This window comes from Diceros bicornis, chromosome X (assembly GCF_020826845.1).
Source record: "Diceros bicornis minor isolate mBicDic1 chromosome X, mDicBic1.mat.cur, whole genome shotgun sequence".
Taxonomy (NCBI): Eukaryota; Metazoa; Chordata; class Mammalia; order Perissodactyla; family Rhinocerotidae; genus Diceros; species Diceros bicornis.
The window spans coordinates 135,500,586-135,510,346 of record NC_080781.1 but is presented as its reverse complement, the minus strand read 5'-3'; the positions used below and the strand labels follow the sequence as shown (position 1 = coordinate 135,510,346).

Sequence of the window (9,761 nt, the reverse complement as noted above, 5' to 3'; positions counted from 1 at the left end):
TACGGCAAGATATTGCAGCAATTAAAGAAGAGGATATTATGGAAAAGAAAGAGGAAAAGAGCTATTTGGTAATTTAAAAAATATGATGGTTGAAATTTAAAATTCAAGAGAAAGTTTGAAAATAAAATTGTGAAATTATCCCAGAAAAACACACACACACAGAGAAAGAAATAGAAAATATTTTTAAAATTAGAGTATTAATCTAAGAGATCCAACATTCAACTAAGAGGAGTTCCAAACAAAAGAGAACAGACTAAATACAGGATAGAAAAATTTTAAATAAATGATACAACAAAATTTCTCAAAACTAAAGGACATGATCTTCATGAATGACATGAGATTGAAAGGGCCCCACCAAGTATGCATCAAAATAAATGAGAAAAAACTCGCAGGAATATGCAGCATCAGGAAAGTTCAGAATACTGTGGGTAAGAAGGAGATCCTAAAAGCTTCAGGAAAGGAAAAGTGGATCAAAAGATCAGTAATCAGAATGGTATAAGACTTACCAACTGCAGTAATGGAAGCTAGAAGACAATAGAGACATGCCTTAAGATGTTTTAAAGAAAATTATTTCCAACTTAAATTCTATATGCCACACAGTATTAATCACATGTGAAAGGAGAATAAAGCTATTTTCAAACATATAGAATCCCCCAATCACCCTTTCTCAGGAAGCTACTAAAGGATGTGCTCCCCAAAAATGAAGAATTAAGATATTAAAAAAGGGTAACATGAGATCTAGGAAAATAGGAAGAAAGAGGGAGGAGAAGAGAATGTCCAGGATGAGAGCTGTGCAACATGTCTAAAGAACGATCAGTCCAAATTGGAGCAGGAGAATGGAGAAGTCATTATAGGAAGGTGATCTCCAAGGGCAAAAAATAAGGAAACAAACGTGATGTGCTGTGCTGTATTTAGAGTAATTTTACATCTCTGGTTAGAATGTCTGGAAGAAAACTTAATCATAGGTGCAGAGGTAGCAAAAGCGAATGAACTAAATGAAGCAAGTACAGACTCCAGGAAAAATCAAAAGGTTTGCTGTAATAGGAAAGAAAGGATAATCATATTTCTCTCTTTGGCTCAGCTGTAAGCAATATCTACATAGGCATTACAATGTAAACTCTGAATATTTATTTCATCAAAGATTATGATAGAACTGTATTGGGAGCAGGCGGAAGAGGTAGTATGGGAGGAGGCACTAGTGTAAGAGAGAGAACTTCTCATCTTAAATGGTAAGGCCTTAATAAATAATATCTAATGAAAAATCAAGAAATATCAGCACAAGGGTGTTATTTTAAATATAAGGGGTTAATACCAGTTTAAAAAGATATGATTTGAACATCGTTATCTCCGGAGAGTGATGCTCAGGAATGAGGAGGAGGACAGGGCCTGCTATTTTTCAATATCAGTCCACTTATATTAAAAGTGCTATGATTTTAATTGCATTTATATATTACTTTGATAAAACATATATTAAATACCCTGAAAGTCCTCCCTCTCCTTCCCCCTCCCCCAGAGGTCACCAATGTTAACTGTTAGTATGTATCCTTCCAGATGTTTTGCTCTATCTCACCCCACACACAAAAATCAACTCCAGGTGGATCAAATGCTTAAATGTCAAAAGCAAAACTTAAAAACTTTCAGTGGACAATAGCTTTCTGACTTTGGGGAAGAGAAGAATTTCTTTAAAAAGACCCAAAATATACTAGCTAACAAAAGATTGATAAATTAGTAAGTTCTATTCCTCAAAAGACACCATAATCAAAATAAAAAGACAAGCTCCATATTGGGAGAAGATTTTTGCCATACATATAAACAACAAAATAACCAAGGCAAACAACTACAAATCATTAATAAGTAGATAAGTATTGCAATGAAAACAGGCAAAGGATATGAGCAGGCGTTTCATAGGAAAGGAATTATCTATAGGCTCTGACTCTGCTTCTGTCTCTGTCTCTCTCTGTGTCTCTGTCTATATGAGAGAGACAGAGACACAGAGAGAGATGGTCCACCTCATTATTGATCAGGGAAATACAAATCAAAAGAAGCTGCCGCCTTTCTCAATGTCGCCTTCTGCATGAGGCCTTTTCTGACCACCCTATTGAGAATTCAAGCCCCATACATTCCCTGATTTATATAGCACTCATCACCACCTAATATACTGTCTACTGTATGTGTTTATTTTGTTTAATTTTTGTTTCCTTCATCCATCCCACTAAAATGCCAACTCCAGGAAGGCCTGGATTTTTGTCTGGCACAATGCCTGGCACTTGGTAGGCCCCTTAATAAATATTTGTTGACTGAGTAGATGAATGGATTTAATAAAACAAGAGCTCAAAGAGAACTCAAGAAATAAAATAGAAAAAAAGATTCAGAGGTCTATTATGAATAAATTTTCTCAAAATAAAGCAAGAACTGAATCAGCAGATCATAAAATCATAACACATATGAAGAAAAACTGGATACAGAACAACAATAAACAAACACATAGAGACAGAGATTGGATTGGTGGTTACCAGAGGGGAAGGGGGGAGGGAGGAGAGTGAAAGGGATAACTCAGCACATGTGTGTGGTGATGGGTTGTAATTAGTATTTGGGTGGTGAACATGATGTAATCTATGCAGAAATAGAAGTATAATGATGTACACCTGAAATTTATACAATGTTATAAACCAATGTTACTGCAATAAACAACAAAAAATGGATATAGAATCATTAATTTGGAGGCATGTCCTGATTAAATTATTTAACTTGAAGTATAAAGAGAGAGATTTCTTCAGATAGTCAAGCAGAAAAAGCAAATCACCAAAAGGAATAAAAAACATACTTCTCTGTACTTCTCCATAAAAACTATTAGTGCCAGAAGACAGTGTAGCAATGTTCTACAAAGTTCTGAGGGAAAGAAAGTATGACTCAAGATTATTACAACCAGCCAATTTATTTTTCAAGGATAGATGCTATTCACATTCAGTAAAGACTAAGGTAATTGAGTATTCTTGAGCCCTTCTTGAAAAACATACCCTATGACAAAAATCCTGCCAACCAAGGGATAGATCAGAATTCAAAAACAGATAGTTATGAGCATTGAATCCATTAAACTATAAAACTAAGACTAACTTTAGAATCTCCACTAAATGACTGGAGGAGTCACACCCTTGCAGAAGAATAGAATGTATTATAACCATTGACAAAGTAAAGCCAATATAACCAACAAAAATTGGGAAGTGGGAGAACAAGAAAATGTGAAAGTCCCATCTTCCATTGTGGGGAGTCAATTGATAGCAGCTACATAGAGTCAAATGGGGAAAGGAACGGAAAGGAAGAGGAGAGGAGAAAAAAGAGCAGAGGGGAGGAGAAAGGGGAGGAGGGGAGGGGAGGGGAGGGAAGAAAAATAAAAGAACACTTCCAATCACTCTTTATAATCCTTTTATCCCCCAGAGGAGCCTCACAAGAACTAATAGACCTAAACATTTACATCAAGTTCAGCAGTTCCTTTACTTTCACACTAGTTCCTTTTTTATCATTTAAATTCAACTAAAACCAAATTCCACATTTTTATTAACAATAACATGACTGGTATGATCCCAGTATTATAAGATTATTTCTAGACAGCTTGCTGTCTTCTACCTGGACATGTGTATGAAGAGATGGTTGGGATGCTGTTCACCAGATGTTAACGGTATTTTTTTCTTTTCTGGGTGATGAAATTGTTGGTAATTTATTTGTTTCTTCACTGTAATTCTTAAATTGCTTCAATTTTATAGTGTGCATTATCTACTTTATAAAAACAATAAACTCATTATTCTTTTAAAAATATTAAGAATGAAGAAACATTCTCCCTTGTGTGCAAGCCAACACATAGAAAGCTGTCTATCACTGCATTTTCTTATAATAGGGAAAAATGAAAACAACATGCATGTTCATGCTGGAGGAATGGTTAAAGAAACACTGTGGTATTTCTAAAAAGAGCGCAACTTAAAAGAAGGAAGTAGAATTATATGTGGAAAGATTACCAGGACAGATAGGTGAAAAAAGCAAGTAACAGAACAATGTTTATACTAAGATGTCATTTGTAGTTTTTTTTAAACACGCACACCAAAACTCTACATTTCTGTATACGGGTTATTGCAGAGGAAAAGGTCAGGGGAGAGGTGCACCAACCAGATAACTGGGATCCACCCAAGAGCAGCTGGAGATGGAGCAGAGTCCAGGGGGCTGGCTTTATCTGTAAAGGATGACATTTTTAAAAGGAGGATTTATCATGTATTAATTACATAATTTTAAACCCTTTTGTTTTTAAGACAAAATGTTCAGCTTGATAGAGGTTCGTGGTAGGGTCAGCTTTGACAGTAGAAGAATCATGGCGTAGTCTAGACCCAGCAACAAGGAGCCAGAAGAATCCACCCCCACTCCACAAGACGGCATGTGGTAGAAGAGGTTGCACCCTAACGGGAGGAGGTGTTTTCCAGTTCAGGCTGCAAGGCAACGAAGGCAGTCTTCTGGGAAGAGATCGAGAAGGTAGTGGCATTTGTTTGCAGTGGAATGAGAGTTCTAGAGGGCCCTTGGAAAGAGCTGGGTGGGGAGTGGCAATAGTTGGGAGGACCCAGGATGAGAATGCTCATAGCAATAATGGGATGCGGACATTGGGTAGGGAAAGAGCTTGTCTTTCCTGAAGTGTCTGAGGATTACAGCGATGAGAGATGTGGTTGGAAATGACTGGCCTCGGAAATGCCCACATTGGCTTATGGTCCCACTTGTGCCTGACAGCCCCAACTTGGCAGTGGGGTAGCAAGGAACCTGTTCTTAAAGGCTGCCAAGAGGTTTGTGGAGGGCTGGCAAGAGCCCTGCTTACCTAATGAGAGAAGTGGCAGCAAGGTGACTGGGGTGGTGGCAAAGGCCATTTATTTATCCCTTATTTGCATATGTGATGGATATATTTTTAAAAATAAAAATAGCAAAAACGTATAGTGCTTACTATGTGCCAGGCACTATTTGAAATGCTTTACACATATATTCAGTCCTCACAACAACTCTAGGAAGTAAATCTATTCCCGTTACACAGTTGTGGAAACTAAGGCACAGTGACGGTAAGTAACCAGCTGAAGACCCCATAATTGTACATGACAGAGCTGGGAGTCAAACTCAAGCAGCCTGGCTCTAGTATCTGGGTTCTTCACCATTATACTAATTATAAAATACCATAATTTAACAATTCCGAGATGCACTTTTTTCATCTCTGAAATTGAGATGCTTTTGACAATCAATAGTATTTCATAGTTCAGCTGGCAACGTTTTCACTTTTTTAGAAATATACAAAATAATGGTGCTTCTTAAATTCAATGATATAGAGTATTAAACTGTCATATTCTCAATTCTCCTGAAATCGTGATGCCATGAGGCTTCCCACACATTAGTGCTTAGGGAAGATCTTCAGCACCAGTAAGACCCAGATAGGGCTGAGTGGGGTGGCAGTGGCAAGATCAGGGCTTGGGGGCTCACCTCCCAAGTTTCATTAGTGCACCCTTCAGCAGCAGATGCCAGCAAGACACTCAGTGACCAGGTAGCACAGAGGACATGGCCAGAGTGGCCAGCAAGGACGCAGAGGGCAGCACAGTGACCCCCATGTGGATCTTGGATCCCCTTTCCCTGAGGAAACATAAGAATCTCCCCATGCCAGATGCCATCTTGGATGGCAGACAGGATTGGAGAAGAAAGCCTAAAAGACTGAGCATTTAGCTAGATTGCAGTACCTGAAAGAAACAGGTTTAATCTGAAAAAATGTTAGTATCCTTTAATTACCAAGTCCACGATTTTTCTCTTCTACATCAACAGGAATGAGAGCTTCAAAGTAAGATAAGAAGAATTATAGAATGTTAGGAAGGCTAAACTTCTTTGCATATTTCAGTATATATAGTGAGTGAGTGTAAATTTTCAACCTCACGACATTAATTATTCATTCATTTATATCCTTCATCATTACAAAAAGGGGTTAAGGCAGCCCAAATAGTGTTATGACTAAAGGATTTTGAGAGAGGAAGACTCAGAAGGCCAGGTATGCCCATGGTGGCATGTACACCTGGGTCTCTCAAGGCCCCAATGGCTCTCTCCTGCCACATGGCATCTGGCAGCTCTCCATCTCTTTGTCTCCCAGGGCCCCACTCCTCTCCACTTATCACTAACAAGTTGCATTTGCTGGGGCCCATTCCATGCCCCCACACATGATTCTGCTTCCTCAACCACAATGCTGACAATGCCTGGCTCTGCCAGAAAGCCCATCACATCCCCTCCTGCCCACAGAATTCAAACTGAATCCCTGAGTGAGAGGTTTTAGGGGCTCCATGCCCCTCAGACCCAGTAGGCTAAGTGGGAGCACCAGCCCCAGGAGGACGTCCCAGGACACTGTCAAACAGGGTAGAGAATTGGAAAACCAGGATTCTTTTCAAGAGGAACTTAGGTTCTGGCTGGGAGATGGCAGTATGTGTCAAACTTGAGAGAGGCACAGGCAAAATGGGCAGGAGAATGTGGGTGAGCAGGTGCCTGGGGGACCTATTGGGGTCTAAGGAGTTAAAAACTAACACTATCTTTCCCTGCATGTGGTTAGAATCAATTGAGAAAGACAAACTTCAGGACTTCCCTGGACCCCAGGGATGTGCCCACCTCTTTCAAGTTCAAGCTGGTACAGACTCAAATCTCTTTGCCATTCTCCTTAGCATGCCACATAGAACTTCCCTAAACACCAGGAGAACAAAAGCCAAAGAAGAGAAATGACAAGCAGCACTTATTCTAGGGAGAGACTTCTGGTTTCCAGAAAGGGATTCCTTCCAGTTTCCTCAAGTGACAGGAGGAGGGACTCCATGGCATGGACATGTATGGTTTGGTCAGCCCATAATCCTTCCTCCATCTTCTAAGAACATTTGGTTTCTCCCTTAGGGAACTACTCCTCGTCAATTAATATGGTCCTAGAGGGAAGGGGCAGTCAATTACATCTCAGACTAGTCAATGAGTGTAATCCATCCCCCTAGCCAGAGGAATTTGTCGAGGAGTAAACACGTGACTGAGGTTGGGCCAATGAGAGTCTTCCCAGAGAAGTGCATGCTGAGAGAAGATCTCTCTCTGCTAGCACCACAAACCACAAGAACCAACTAACTTTGAGTCATTACTGGTAGTCTACAGAAGAAATAAATTGTCTACAGAATGAAGTCAAAATTTGAGAAGAAAAAAAAGAGAAGGAAGGAGAGGCAAAGCTCTAGCAATATTGCACCCCTAAAGCCAGCTCAACCCCTGGGCTTCCCAGTCTAGTGAGCAAATAAATGCCTTTTTGTGCTCAAGCTAGGTTGAGTTGAGTTTCCATCACTTGTCATCTAAATTGTCCTGAATACTGCTATGCACATACATGGGAACCCAGAAGTTTGTAGATCCTCACTCAGACCACCAATGTGACACAGCTACTCTGCATTGGTTGCCCATAGCTACTGTCACAAACTGGCTTCTTCATCCTCTACTATCCACTTCTCTATTCATGGCATCTATACTCTTGTGGTTCACACTCCCTGATAACTTCAGCCTCCTCAGAACTTGGTAGAGGTACATTTCATCTCATGGCTCCTTTGATCTCTCTTGACCTCATAACCTTTCAACTTCTCCTCCCACTGCTGACTATGTCATCTTTTAGAAGTTCCTAGATACAAGTTCCTTAGAGGATATGATAGACCAAGCTCACCTTTTTGTGCTGGACCATAGCCCAGATCACTACATGGTTACACTGCAAGCTCCTTGATAGCTCCTAAGTATTTCATATTTTGTGCAATTTTAAATAACATTGTAATTTTTATTTTCAGTTTCTGTGCGTTCATTGCTAGTATATAGAAATATAAATGATTTTTTTTTTATTTATTTTTCCCCCAAAGCCCCAGTAGATAGTTGTATGTCATAGCTGCACATCCTTCTAGTTGCTGTATGTGGGACGCGGCCTCAGCATGGCCGGAGAAGCAGTGCGTCAGTGCATGCCCGGGATCCGAATCCAGGCCGCCAGCAGCGGAGCACCCGCACTTAACCGCTAGGCCACGTGGCCGGCCCAATATAATTGACTTTTTATGTTGATCTTGTATCCTGCAACACTGCTGAACTCAATTCTAAGAGTTTTTTTAATAGATTCCCTGGGATTTTCTACATAGACAATCATGCCGTCTGCAAATAGGGACAGTTCTATTTCATAAGGCCAGAATTGATAGAACTGAAAAAATAAATACACAAATCCATAATTATAGTTGGAAACATCAACACCCCTCTGTCAGCAATTGATAGATCATTCAGGCAGAAAATCAGTAGGGGTATAGATGACCTGAACAGCACTATCAATCAAATTGATCTAATTGACATTTATGAAATACTCCATGCAGCTCTTTCATTACCTAGTGCAGCCATGGCTTATGGTCCCAAGAAGTATCTGAAGTGCGTAGCACCTCCAAAGCATTGGATACTAGATAAACTGACCAATGTGTTTGCTCCTTGTCCATCTGCCAATCCCCACAAGGTGAATGTCTCCCCCCTCATGCTTTTCCTAAGGAACAGACTTCAGTATGCCTTGATAGGAGACAAGGTAAAGGAGATCTGCATGCAGCAGTTCATTAAGATTGATAGCAAGGTCTGAGCTGATATAACCTATCCTGCTTGTTTTATGGGTGTCATCAGCATTGACAAGACCAGAGAGAATTTTTGTCTGATCTGTGACACCAAGGGTTCCTTTGCTGTTCACCATATTACACCTGAGGAGGTCATGGACAAGTTGTGCAAAGTGAGAAGGATCTTTGAGGGCACAAAAGGAATCCTTCATCTGGTGACCCATGGACCTCATTATCTGCTAGCCTGATTCCCTCGTCAAGGTGAACGACACCATTCAGATTGATTTGGAGGCTCTGTATGGTGGTAACTAGAGGTGCTAATCTGGGAAAAATTGGTGTGAACACCAACAGAGAGAGACATCCTGGCTCTTTTGATGTGGTTCATGTGAAAGATGCCAAAGGCAACAGTTTTGCCACCCAGCTCTCCAACATTTTCATTATTGACAAAGGTGATAAACCAGGGATTTCTCTTCCCCGAGGAAAAGGTCTCCACCTCACTATTGCTGAGCAGAGAGACAAGAGACTGGTGGCCAAACCAGAGCAGTGGGTAAAATGATTTATAGGTAACATGATTGGAAAGGTTTTTTACTTAATTAAAGATAATATGGCAAGAAAATAAAATAAAATACTCCATCCAACAACAGAATACACATCCTTCTCAAGCTCCCATGGAACATTCACCAAGATAGACCACATTGTGGGCCATAGCATACAATTTAATTTTATGTATTTTAAAATTTTATGTATTTTAATTTAAAATACAATTTTAAAAGAGTAGAAATCATACAAAGTATGTGTATATACCACAATGGAATTAAATTAGAAATCAAAAACAGAAAGCTAGAAAAATCACTAAATATTTAGAGATTAAACAACATGCTTACAACTAACACATGGGGCAAAGAAGAAGGCTGAAAGAAATCTAAAAATATTTTTAACTAAATGAAAATGATAATTTATCAAAATCCGAGGGATGCAGCAAAACCAATGCTTAGAGGTAAATTTATAGCATTAAATGCATATATCAGAAAAGAAGAAAGATCTAAAATAAATAATCTAAGCTTCCATGTTAGGAAATTAGAAAAAGAAGAGCAATTTAAGCCTAAAGGAAGCAGAAGAAAATAAATAATAAAAATTTGAGCA

At 39.4% G+C, this 9,761-nt stretch overlaps 1 pseudogene; it reads left to right on the top strand.

The window, feature by feature from the left end:
- The first annotated feature begins 8,419 nt into the window (after nucleotides 1-8,419).
- Nucleotides 8,420-9,174, top strand: LOC131400395 (small ribosomal subunit protein eS4, X isoform-like; annotated as a pseudogene).
- The last annotated feature ends 587 nt before the right edge of the window (nucleotides 9,175-9,761 follow it).